The sequence below is a fragment of the Aegilops tauschii genome, chromosome 2, assembly GCF_002575655.3.
Source record: "Aegilops tauschii subsp. strangulata cultivar AL8/78 chromosome 2, Aet v6.0, whole genome shotgun sequence".
NCBI lineage: Eukaryota > Viridiplantae > Streptophyta > Magnoliopsida > Poales > Poaceae > Aegilops > Aegilops tauschii.
The window spans coordinates 567,725,022-567,738,872 of NC_053036.3; the positions used below are offsets into that span (position 1 = coordinate 567,725,022).

Sequence of the window (13,851 nt, forward strand, 5' to 3'; positions counted from 1 at the left end):
AGGTACTATGGGAAGCACTTTTATATTTAACACGAAAGCACAACTAACGTACTATAGGAAGCACTTCTATATTTAACACAAAAGTACGGCTAACGTCCTATAGGAAGCACTTCTGGTTTTAACACAAAGGCACAACTAAGGTACTATAGGAAGCACTTCTATATTTAACACAAAAGCACAGCTAACGTACTATAGGAAGCACTTCTAGTTTTAACACAAAAGCACAACTAACGTACTATAGGAAGCACTTCTGGTTTTAACACAAAAGCACAGCTAACGTACTATAGGAAGCACTTATGGTTTTAACACAAAAGCATAGCTAATGTCCTATAGGAAGCACTTCTGGTTTTAACACAAAAGCACGGCTAACGTACTATAGGAAACTGTCTGGATGAACACAATAGGACATGTATCTGTTTCGTAAAAACTTAGGGAACATCATTTCAAACATAAAATCAGGCGCAGAAGCTGGAAATCACTTACGGAACAAAGTTTTTCTTGAGGCACAAATTCTTCTATGTAGGCTTCTAGTCTGGGACTCATTTGGAAAAATGGCGCCTGAAAGTCACGCGGTGGTTGGAAAGGCGTGCGCCTAATGTCTTTCAGCTGCCATGTGGAAGGAAAGAATTACAGTCAAGTCAAATTAATACATGGCAGCTAAGTCATTATGTTGAGTCGAAAACTTCGCCAAAGGAAAATGATGAAAAGTTGACTCACCGTGTGTTTCCCAAAAATTCCGTCCTCTGTTGACATGCTGTCTATGTTATCATAATTCTTAATGGCCTCTGTGTCCCACATGACAAGTCTTGCAGGAGTGTCAGGTTCCAGGTCCACAATCTTCGTATTCAGGTACTCAAAATACGTTATCTGCAAGTGGGGAAGAGGTAAAAATTAATCATGTTCTTGTAGCTGCTTGTGGGTATAAAGAAGTGTACAAGTTCGTGAACAAACCACTGGAATCAGGAGGCAGCCACACAGGGCGCCTGCGAATCCTTTGTCCTTGAAGGTCTGGAGTGATGTCACCAGTTTCTCCGTGACAGCATTGGACCAATCATATGATGATATGTTACTTGCTGGTCCTTCTAGAGCGGCTAAATAGTCGGGGCTAACGCAATCATATGTCGTTGGACATAGAAATACCGCTGTTGCAAACATCATGAAAACCCGTTGAAACACTTCTCCTATCAGCTCTGGGGTTATGAGATCAGTTAACTCTGATGTTTGGAGCGTGCCCAGCACACCGAGTTTCAGACTTAACCTGACATCTGAAAGCTTCTGAGCATTTTCTAGGGACAATCTGCCCGCCCAGTGGAATTCCTAAGATCCGGTGCACGGTGTACGAGTTGATAAGGAATCTGTATCCACTAGGCAGTATGAAACACCTAGAAGGGCAATCAAAATAGCGGACAAGCCAGCGAACGAAACACCTTGGAAGCTCGCGACAGCACAGATCTAGAAGGTATCCAAAGCCAATATCTCTGACAAGCTGCTTTTGTGGTTCTGTTAGCTTTTCACAGACAGAAATGAATTTCTGGAAGCTAAGTTTTGTGCTGAACTCTTCTTCGTATTCACCCATTGCAGCAGCTCTGTGGACAAAGAGAAGAAATGACCTTTAGCAAATGTATTGTTGAACCACATGCTTTTCTGGCAGAAGCTTACATATAAATGCCGAGTCAGCAAAACAGAGATAAATATTTAAGCCGTGATTAAAAATGCAGCTAGAATGAGAGGCATTGATTTCCAAAGAAATTTCAACGACACACGCGAGATGCATGATAAAAAAACACCTACTTCGAGGCAGCAAGCTGCTTCTTTGTCCTGTACTCCTCAACAAGCTTTTTGTGCGCTGCACGTTTTAACTCGATCCTTAGTCTCTCTGTCTCTAGTTGGTCATGAACCATGAAATCTTGGGTGACAATCTCCGTGCCATCGACAGACTGAGACTGAGTCTCCGACAGCTGTGGGGTGGAGTCCATCTCATCGAACTCTACATAAGAGGTCATGAGACGTCATCGTTACCAGGTCAGCTATGTAAGACAGTTGTTAGCAGTCCATGTGAGACCATCATCAACAGGTTGGTTAGCTAAGACGGGTTCTAACTCTGAGTTAGTAACTGCTTTGCAAAAACGGACGTAAATCCTTTGGATCTCTGCTATAGATTGCGGATCTATACAAATAATTTGACCTGTCTCTTGTTGGTCAGCTAAGACGAGTGCTTATGTTTTGCATGGCTGGAGATATAACTCAAGTTAGCAAAACCACGGCGCAAGCATGCAGTTGGCATGATTAAAGTGAGGTTAGATGAGTCCTAATTTTAAATCCATAACCCCTCTGCTGTTAAGACGGCGCAACAGTTTGAGCACGGACCAACTGAAGATAATTGGATTCGGAACCGATATTCAAATCGCGCCCCACCTGCTGTGTTGTGCACATGCAGTGTGTACGCAGCCCGCGGAATTGCTAGCACCGGTAATTTTTTTGTTCAAACGTTGAATCGGTGGAATAATCATGGTGAGGATGCAATGGATTACCTGAACAGGAGATCCATGGCGAGTGAGATGAAGGAGACCGATAATTTTTCAGTGACGAGCGAAGTCTGCGGAGGGATCAGGATTGGCTTTCCTTTGGAGAGCTCGCCTGTCGCCACCGATGCTAGATGGAGAGAGATCTGGAACTCATCTGCGGATGACCCCACAAGTTAGTCAAATACTTGGAGGAACTATTTGAGAGCCCACATGTCAGTATGAGTTTGAAGTCCACCTACCACATTTTCTCACCTCAGATGGAGGTACTCCTCGCAGGACTCATATAAGGCCGACCCCACAAGTTAGTGAGAGACTTAGAGGAATTAGTAACTGAGAGCCCACTTGTCAGTGTCGTTGACGGTCAAGTGAAGTCGACCTACCACATCTCGTCACGCCCAAGAAACATGCCCATCTCTCATGCGTCGCAAAACTCACCCCACCTATCAGGTTATTCTTCTCCTGCACGCAAAAAATGAAGTAGCCTCTCTCTTTCTCTCTCTCTCTCTCTCTCTCTCTCTCCCTCTCTCTTTCTCTTTTCTCTCTCTCCGAGATTCAAAATCATTGAAGGGGATAGCTGACAAACTGCAGGGAAGCAGATCCCCCCACAATTTAGAAAGGTGTGACTTCCGAACAATCAGCGCATAAGATTCGACAATCAAAGGTTAGTAAAAATTTTATCAACGCACCTTTTGCGTGGCGATTCCTGGTACACGAGATTCAATTCGTTGATGAATTTGTTGTGGTCGGGATTCATAGAATAAAACTGTTTAGTTTTACACTGTAGCTTTGATTTGAGTTTGTTTTTTGTTTTGTATCCTCTCGTCCTTGTAATACGAGGTTGTTACTTTTGTTAGGTTTCATGGTTATCTCTGTGTTAAGTGTTGCACAAGCAAATTAGCATCAGAGGATCTCACTTTGGTTGAGGTTGTAGTTTAATTAAAAATTAATATATGTATATATGTATATATGTTAATTATATAGAACTAAAAATATATCTCTGTTGATATCGACTTCGAAAAGTTTCAACACTGATACTGCAGGTTTATAACCTTTATATTTATTATGTCTCTTTTTCGGGGCAGATGTTCAGGAGTGCGTCATCTGGTCAGGACAACAGGGACGGTCGGTCTTTGAACGACATCGGCAAGGATTATGGGAGGCAGGTAATAGTAAGGCAGTTGAACATTAGTGTTTGGTCTTTTATTTCTGGGATGTTTGCTGTCAAGGTGTCACCACTGAGAACACCAAATAGTAGATCATTAACAACAACAAAAATGATTTATATATCCTGGATGAATGCTGTAATATCTATTTATCCTGTGCTTCTACTCTGCTGTTGAGTATCGAGAGGTGGAAGAAAAAAATTACTACAAAACGAGAAGAAGATCAAGGATGCAGATGCTGTCAAACACGCACATGCCATGCGGGCTAGAATAATTGGAGTCAAGAGTGAGATACAAGTTCTTGGCAAACGCCCCCACCAGGAGCATGGTGTGCAACAGACACCTGCCAAGAGGAGCATTCTAAGCAGCAGAGACTCCACTAAGCAGATTGTGCAGGTAACGACGAAAACTTCAAACGCTGTTTTAACGTACGTGGAAGTTTTGGTCGCACGTGCCTCTAATTATTTTTTGGTTTGAAGACACATATGCCCACAAAGGCGCAGAGCGGGCGTTGTGACGGCCCAGCGTTTGTAGGCGGTCATAATGAAGAGGTACAGGGTAACAGAATTTCCTTTGATGCAAGCAAAAGGGTCATTGGCAACAAAAGCATTGGTGTTCAAGGATTCGGTACGGTTTGCACAAGCAAGAAGAGCCCAACGAAAAAATCAAACATAGGAGCAATAAGCTCTACCATACAGCAGCATCAGAAAGTAATACAGGTGACATCATATACGAACGTGCAACAACATTTAAAGCAAATGTATATTTTTTTGTGAGCAATATTTTCTTTGTTTTTGTCTGGTATATTTAAATTGCAGTATCTTCCACACGCAGGTGTACGAGGAAGGAAGCAAGTATCGCGGTAGTCTACGGATCGATGAAAACATAAGGCAAAGTCCTTTGAAAGGATCACTGTGGCGTTCAACATGCGGGGTCCTTCCAAAGGATCTCCGATGGCATTCAAAATCGTCAGCGAAATCACCAATGCACGGAGGTTGTCGCCAAGATTTGCTGGACAAGAGAGGCATGGGAAAACAAAGGTGACGTCGGAACTATGCTTTTTCAATTCAACACACAAACAGTTTTATGGGAGAATAGGGTAAAGTGCAAAATAGGAGGACGGCTGTCCGTCTTGTACGGCTGTATGTGCAGTTGTTCTTTTATATAGGATGTTGTTGTGCCTCTCCGGTTGTATGGTGTAAACAGAAGCACATCTGTGCCTCTTTGTGCAGATGTGTGTGTAGCATGGTCACATTCGTGCTGCTGGGTGTAATGTGAACAGTGCCTCTGGTGTACCGCTTATACTCGGTGAAGAGGCACAGGTCTGGTTTTGGTATACCAGATGAGCCCTGATGAGTCATATAAATCTTTTGTTTAGAAATTTAAAAAATGGATATGCTGCTCTGGACATCTAATTCTGTTTCTTGCCATGTGTTCAGGATTTGGCGGAGGGGATAACAGATGAGGGAAAGAAATATCATAGTTCTCCATCCATTTCGAAGGAAACGCAACGTTCACAACAGCAAGTAGCGTACAGCGCCAGCACGGATTGCATGGTAGAAGCAGCACAGTCCCTTGGTTGCACGAGTGCCGGAGAAACAGGGAGCAGCATTGCACAATGCAACATTGGAGAGGCAGACTCATTTATGGATTTGGCCGTGCCATGCAGAAACGACGCTGCTGCGTGTGACAAACAACAGAGCAGCAGCAGCTCCGCTGTAAGTGGACCTGTGGCTGGCGATGAGACTGATGTCGTCAGAAGCGAATGAGATTAGACAAACGAAGACACGGTAGACAGAATCATCGTGGCGCCGCCGACCATTGTAGAGAAAGAAATGGACGACATGTTTAAAGAAGACATATACCCAACGATTCAGGAGGTCACCGAAGCGCTCGAACCAGAGGGTGGTATGGTATTCGGATCATTGGATGAGTGCTTTTTGTTTTTCTACAGTTATGCTAGAAAGGTTGGCTTTGCTGCCAAGCGATCAACGAGCAGAAGATTGACATATGATCAGCAGCTTGACAAGCAGGTGTTTCAGTGCACCAAGGAAGGGCAGAATAAAACAACTGAGAGACATGTTAAGGAGAGAAGGAGCAACTGCTTGATCCGGACAAGCTGCCCAGTCCAAATAACAGCCAAGAGGGATACAGATAGGAGGAAATGGTATCTGAAGAACGTGCGTCTAGAGCACAACCACTAGCTTCACCCATCTGATTAGATGCTGAAGTTCATGAGATGCTATAAGAAGATGACACCTCAGGAGAACTTCTTTATACAAGTGCTGCAGAAGGCGAGGTTAGAACCAAGGAAGGTTATGCAGATTTTTACTGCCATGGGGAAACCGAGGCGAGAAATTATGTTCGACACGATTGACATAAGCAACATTGCATGCCCGGACAGGGCTGGAGAGCACGGCACTAATATCGCAGACACCATGAAACTGTTTGCTGATATGCAGAGGCGGACGCCGGGATTCCACCATGTGGAAGAGATAGAGAACAATGTAGTGCGCAGCCTGTTCTGGACAGACTCCTTGTGTAAGATGAATTATGGTCTATATATATGGAGATTTCGTGTCTTTTGACACGACATTCTCTATGAATATATATGGCTTGCCATGTGCACCAATTATAGGTGTCGACAACCACGGGTCGACTGTCCTGTTTGGAGTAGGCCTTTTGAAGGATGAGAAAATAGGGTCATTCAAGTGGCTCCTAAGCACGTTTGTCAAGGAAATGGGAGGTAAAGAGCCGAAATACATAATAACAGACCAGGACTAGGCGATGAAGACTGCAATAAAGGAAGCTCTTCCGAGAACGAGGCACAGGTTCTGCTGGTGGCATATTAGGAAGAACCTGAAGGAAAATAACGCAGCAGTGTTTGCGCAGCACCCAGGGATGTCTGATGATATATTTCGAATCGTCAAAAACTCACTAGATCAAGACGAGTTTGAGCGTGCCTGGAAAGCAGCAATTTCTCTGCACAAGGCGGAAGGCAACAAACACCTGAACACACTATGGGAACTCCGAAATTTCTGGGTGCCGGCCTACTTCATGGACTGTTTCTATCCTTTCTCGTCAACAACCACTCGGAGTGAGAGCACAAATTCGATGTGGAAGAATTACGTCGACCACAAGGACACTATAAAAAGGTTTGTTAATGCGTATCACATGATTCAGCAAAATTGCCTCGCCACGCTTGACAAGAAAAGACACCGAACAGAAGAGAAGGCGCCATCACTAGAGACGGGTTTTCCGATTGAAAGACAAGCAAGTCAAGTATACACGAATGAAATTTTCAGGAAATTCCAGCTGGAGCTACGGCACCAGACTTACTTCAAGTGCTCTGACCTGGCAAAGGGGAGGCAGTATTTTTTAAAAAAGATTATTGAGCCTGGGGAAAAAGTGTGGAAACCATATCCGGGCGAGGAATTTGACAGGTCTGAGTTCAGGGTAGATGTGGATGAGCAAAAAGAAATATACAGTTGCAACTGCAAGAAAATGAGTAGGGATGGCATTCAGTGCTGCCATGTGCTTAAGTTGATGGACCAAACAGGCATGATCGATCAACTTCCAAAATCCTTTGTCATCCCCAGATGGACCAGGAATCTATCAGAAAGTCTGAAAGTTCTGTCTACAAGTCAAGGTGATAGCATGACCATACAAGACGATGAAACTATGAGATTCGGCCTCGCTTACGCTGAGTTGTCGGATATCTGTTCAAATGCTTGCAGAAAAGAGAAGGCATACCATGTGCTGCGTGAGTGTACGGTAGATATGAAAATAAAAGTCATGGCGGCACTTGCCGAGGAACCAGACACAGGCATTCTTGCCGAAACTCTCAAGAACCCTCCCATGAGTGGCTCAAAGGGTACGAAAAAAGGAGATCGAATCAAAGCTGGTTCTGAGAAGAAAGGAAAAGGCAACAAAGCCGCATCCAAGTGCGGCCGTTGTAGAGTAAAGGGTCACAGGAAAACAAACTGCCCGGATAACCCAGAAGTCCAGGAGAGGATGAGGATTGAAGAGGAGAAGAGGAAATCGCAGCAGGAGAAGAGGGCAAGGTCAATGAAATGGGCGACAACACCGACAACACCATCGTGGAAATCAAACGGCTCAGGACAATGCACTCCAAGCCCAGGAGGAAGACGTCAGACGCCAGCAACTCCAATGACCCCACTGACAGCAGGGAGCATTTACCAAAGTCTTGCATGTACGCCAGAATCGAACATCACACAAGCCAGGCACACAGAATGCGTGCAGGGAAGCCCGGGACAAGGCACATAATCTGCGTAGTCCATTTTCAGAAAGGAAAGGTCTGAGTGGAGACTTTTTGGTACCGGAGAACAGTACGAATAGAAAAATTAAAAGGTAATAATGCAGCTTAAACAGGACGTAAGCAAAAAACAGTGATGACCGGAATCGTTCGCTTTGTTTTTATGTATGAATATTAATTTTACAGGTAAATAGGTTGAATAGCTACGCAGAAGGGTGGGGTTGCACAAGGGTCGAGAAGGAAGAATGGATCGCTGAACATTCAAAAACAAGGCCGCACGTGGAGCGATGAAATAGCAAGCAATTAGTGGGGAGGGCGGGCGGTTGTCAATTGTTTATTTTCTTGTGCTGTGGTTATAAGAACGACTTGTAAGTTAATTTGCTGCAGTTATAGAAACAAAACAAATTTAAATAAGAACGCCTTTTGCTTCTTTATGTATTTTTTACTCGGCGGACAAAAATATCAGAGGCACAGGTTTCCTTGTTATTTTCCGCAGCCGCGTCGGTTTCTGAACGTGGATGTTGTAAGCATACAAGCATGCTTCTCTGCTGCGTGACAGAGAGATAAAAATAACCTAAGGGCACAGGCAGCCACAGCCATGCCACCGGTGAGTGTTCAACCGTGACTCTCACGGTTGCATGGTCACGCCCGCCGTTATGGAACGAAAACGTTTTTAAGCACAAAATCTGGGTCGTGCTTCTGGGGTTGCATAACCGTGGCTTTCGTGGTAACTGTGCCTCGCCTGTTCTAATGCATGTTCTTCCGTTATGAATGCATGACTATAAGTAATTCAAATAACCGTGCTTGCGATGCATGTCCAACCGTGCCTCATGTGCCTTCACGCTGTGCTTCTGTCATGCAAAGATTTCAAACTGAATGGGTGACGGTTGTGTTTGTTTTTCTGTTTCACAAATGGATATAGTGCCCGGCAGTAGGTTCACGGCGTTTGCTGTGAGAGAATCACGTCTTTACATGCTACTAAAGCACGTGGAATCACAGCCGTGCCTGTGTGTGGCATGTAGAACAGTGCGTTACAATGCCAAAGGCAGGACCGTGTGTCTCGTTCTTGAAAAGTCGTGGTTCTGCCATCCCTTCATCCACTTGGTTTTGTCCGCGTTTTAGCAGAATCATCTGCAAAGCAGAGGCACGGCCTTGAATCTTGTAGTGACTTAATTGTCAACGTGCCCGTGGAAAATTTTGCCGCTTGCAGAGGGAAGATGGCTATAGAATCGTGCTTTCGGCGTGGAACAGATTCACGAAGATAGGCACGCTTTGTGAATGTGTGCGGTAAATAATTAAATCACGGAGGGGCACGCACGTGCCTGGTCTGCAAGTACAACAGTGCATCTCGTACCATCAAAGCCGTGACTCTATTTGCCGTTTCAAGCAGCCACCTAGCATTGACCTTTTACTACTTTTGAGTTTTCAGTGACCCAGTCGATCTGTCATGATCAGGACTTCTAACTACTGTGTGTGTTCTACTATAAGTTTGAGGCTAATGTTGTATGCCTGTTGCTAAGTTCCATTATTAGTTAATACCATCGATTGTTTACTATTACTAACTTAGTTTATCTCTTGTAGTCCACTCTTTATGCATCTCTCTATATGCGTGCGCATGTATAATCTGATTCATTTATGATGATGTTAATCAATGTGCCTCCTCGTGCCTCTTGTACCTGTAAGACTGTGCGTTTGTTATCACTGCATGGCACTTCCTCTGTGTATGTCTGTGACCCTGTGGTGAACGTTTGGGTGGAAACATGCTGCACAACCTAGAACATAGCGTCCTGTAGAACCACGACAGTGCTGTTTCTGCAAATCGAGACGTGCTTGTGCTTTGTTTAAAAGCGTGCCCGTGCTTCACTGTGAAACAATGAAATACAGATAGCCACGAATGTCCACGCCTTTTATATCGAAATAATATACGTAACATCAAGAACGATGTGTGACGCAACTCAATACGGAACTGTGTCCGTAGGCAGTTCACGTCCGTGCTTTTATATTCAAGGAAATAAGATTTTAAAAACAGCGTCCCTCACATAGGCCATTGGCTGCCTCTGTGGGCTAAACGCCCGTGCGTGTCCGTCTGATAGAGTCACAGGCTACCACCGACCATGCTTTTGAGCGCTTCATGCCCGTGCCTGTGACCCGAAACACTTAAACAAAGAAAGGTAGGAATGTCCACGCCTTCATGTGTGCACAAGACATGACTCTAGTTGGTACAAAGAACCTTGGCTGCAGAGACTTCACGCCCGTCCTTTTAAAAACAGCGCCTCTCGAATTGGCCCTTACGTTAATGTTCACATTTGTACCCATAAACTTGACCCAGGAAACCAAAACACGTTTGTTATCAAAGTTACTGACTACGAGGTGACGCAAGACAAAATAAGAAAATTTTAGTCCACTGCTTAATTACTTCAGATACAACGATCAGGGTCGCTGGGCGCGAAATTCCTTGACCTCTTTTATCATAACGTATGTCTCCAGCGTGAGCTTGTCATACTCAAGTTTGAGCTTCGCCTTCGTCTTCTCATCCAGAAGATCATACAACCTCGTGGATATCTCCACGATCTTCAAGAGGTGAGCTTCCGTAGCGTCCCACCGGTTCTTCACCTGGACAAAAGAGAAGGTGTGAGATTGATGGCAGGACGCACTATCATCAACTTAGGATGAAGTTCACCACAATGATCCACGTTTCACAACTAATGCGGGGAGCCGAAAGAAATAAAAAACGAATGAAACGGAAGCAGAGTGAACTTACAGATGAGGAAGCCTGGCCAGCGGAGATTTCCTCCTGCCTCAGGACACGGATCTCTGGAGTAGTGTCATCCTGCACAGCGATGGCGGAGAGTGTCAGGGTAGAGAACAGCAAGAGGAGTGGATAACCAGGAGGCGGATAAAAGGATGAAGGGGATGTGGCTAGGGTTTCGAGATTCCGTCTGGCTTATTCACGTTTCACAACTAAATCAAGTAGCCGAAGGAAATAAAAAAGGAAAGAAGCGGAAGCAGAGTCAACTTACAGATGAGGAACGCTCGCCAGCCTTGATCCCCTCCAGTGTCTGGGCACGGGGTTCCGCAGTAGTGTCCTCCTGCGCAGCCATGGCGGAGAGGGTCCGTCCTGCTTAATTCGCCGGAGCCTGACCTCGGGCTACGAGCCAGAGCGGCGTCACCGGAGGAGACGCCCGTCGGACCCTTGGGTTTCTGGAGCGGTGCCACGTGGCGTTCACACCCGAATACGAGGAGACACCCGTCGAAACATTGGGTTTCCGCAATTAACGCACGAACGTGACTCCACGTAAAACACAAGCTTGCCTCCCTGAGCGTCTTTACCGTGCCACTCCTGGTTATAAATGAACGGATGCATTTGGAGCACAAAGAGACACGAAGGTGACCTCTGACTTGAAACACTGACACACTTGATGGTTCGTGCATTTGAGTTAAAATCTTACAACGAAAACAATTGTAACACGGACAGTCGTCCGATTCTATTAGGTTTCCGTAATAATCGCACAATCGTGACTCTGGGTAAGAATAAACCATGCCTCTCCACCGACTCATTATGAATACAATTAGAAAACCTATGTGCGTGACTCTATGTGATTAGAAGACCTTTGAGGGCTGTATGCCCGTGCTTGTGACCCTTGACACTGAAACACAGAGTAAACGCCCGTGAATCTATGCTGTATGCACGTGCTTATGCCCGTACAAGGAAATACACTTTTAAAAACAGGGTCTCTCGTATAGGCCATTCCGTTCCTCACAGAGTAAACGCCCGTGGCTGTGCGTAAGACAAAGGTTAGAGTGACTCTATGTAATACCACCAACCATGCCTTTACGCGCTTCATGCCCGTGCCTGTGATAATTGTGATCCCGCGTAAAACGCAAGCATGCCTCTTTGGGCCTCCATACCATGCCTCTCCTGGTGTTAGAGTCAACGGAATCATCTAGAACACAAAGAGACACGAACGTAGACACGAACTATTCTACATGCCTGTGTGGCATGTAGAACAGTGCGTCACAATGCCGAAGGCAGAACCGTGTGTCTGGTACATGACAATGCCAAGCCGTACCGTGTGTCAGGTACGTGACAAGCCGTGACAGGAGTGTTTCAGCAGAATCATTTGCAAAGCAGAGGCACGACCTTGAATCTTCTATTGACTTAAATGTGAACGTGTCCGTGGAAAATTTTGCTGGTCGTAGAGGCAAGATGACTGTAGAACTGTGCTTCCGGCATCAAACATATTCTTCTATTGAACGTGTGTCATAAATAATTAAAACACGGACGCGCACGCCCGAGCCATGTCTACGTGTGCAACAATGCATCTCGTACCTTGAAAGCCGTGGTTCTATTTAATGTTTCAAGAAGTCACCTACCATTGACTTGCTACGAGTAGTACTTAACCCGGGCCCCCCTGTCAAAAAGAAAAAAAGAAGAAGTAATTAATCTGGACCCCTCCGCTCCCCGTCGTGGGTATTTAAGTCATCTCGTGGATTGACAGGCTGTAATCCATTTCTCCAGATCCACCTCAGTGAGCACTGGTCGTGGGCGGCGCCACCCCAGCAACGGAGGTGGAGATGGAAAGCGCCGCTCGTAGCATCAAGAGGTCGAGAGTGGCGCCTCCGGCGATGCCGCTTTCTGGTGGTGTGCTGGTCGTCGGAGGGGATGGAAGCGGCGACCGTGCTCCCTCCCGATCCGATGAGGAAGAAGAGGGATGTCGTGCGGACCGCATCAGCGATCTCGCCGACGGCGTCCTAGGTGAGATCATCTCTCGTCTTCCCATCAAGGATGACATCCGTACTCAAATCCTCGCACGTCGCTGGCGTCCTTTGTGGCCCATCGCTCCTCTGAATCTTGACTGCCGCGAGATCTCTGACTCTCGTCTTTTTAACGATGGTGAAAAAGTTCATATCGAGACCATAGCTCATCTGTGCGCCTTCACCAAGGAGCCCGTTCGCAAATGCTATTCCGGAACGCGGCTCTGTCGAAATCCTGTTGTTAGTCTTCCGGAATCCATTCTATCCTGCCATGCTAGCTCGGTTAGCCGCCTCTCTATTCCGGCGTGCTGCCTATAGTGCAGGCCCTCCACCGTTGATGCCTGGCTCCGATCCTGGAAGTTGAACAATATCCAGGTTCTTGAGTTCTACTACCTCTTCCCAGAATTTCTGACGCAAGAGGTAACTCTATTGGATCTATGCACTTCAATTACGCCCTCGGCACCGGAGTCCGTGTTTCGGTTTTCCTCCTCTCTCCACACCCTCGGCTTTGCTCTTTGCCAAATACCAGACAATTATGTAGGGACGCTTAAGCTACCACTGGTGAAAAGACTCTCGCTTGTGGCTGTTGATATATCAGACGTGTCGCTGCAAAGCATAATCCACTCTAGTTGCCCTGCACTTGAGTCTCTCCTACTTGTTTGCAATAGAGGAGGTCGTCGCGTCACAATAAACTCGTCTAACCTTGTAAGCATTGGCATTTGTTGTCCACACGGAGAACTCATTGTTGAGGATGCCCCTTCGCTTCGACGGTTGATTGTTGATTGTCTGGTTGACGACTGTTGGATAATCGTTGTCTCTGCACGTAAACTGGAGACATTGGGTGAATTCGTGTTTGTGTCTCCCTCGAAGTGTCTTGAGGTACTGACTTTCCTTAATACTGGAACAGAGTTGTACTTGTTCCGATGTTTGTTCTAGTAACACTACAAAAAAATACACTTCCGTGATGATATGTGTTTGTCACAGTAGGTCGCGTTTTTTGTCATGCATGTACATCCATGAGGATTTTATGACAGAACAAAATAGTCATACCTGTGCTGTCGTAGAAGTGTTCCATGACATTACCAAAATTATCATCACGGAAGTGTCCACTTCCATGACGATAAATCGCGCG

The 13,851-nt window shown here is 45.7% G+C and overlaps 1 pseudogene; it reads left to right on the forward strand.

The window, feature by feature from the left end:
- The first annotated feature begins 3,261 nt into the window (after positions 1–3,261).
- LOC109752964 (uncharacterized) lies at positions 3,262–8,158 on the forward strand (annotated as a pseudogene).
- The last annotated feature ends 5,693 nt before the right edge of the window (positions 8,159–13,851 follow it).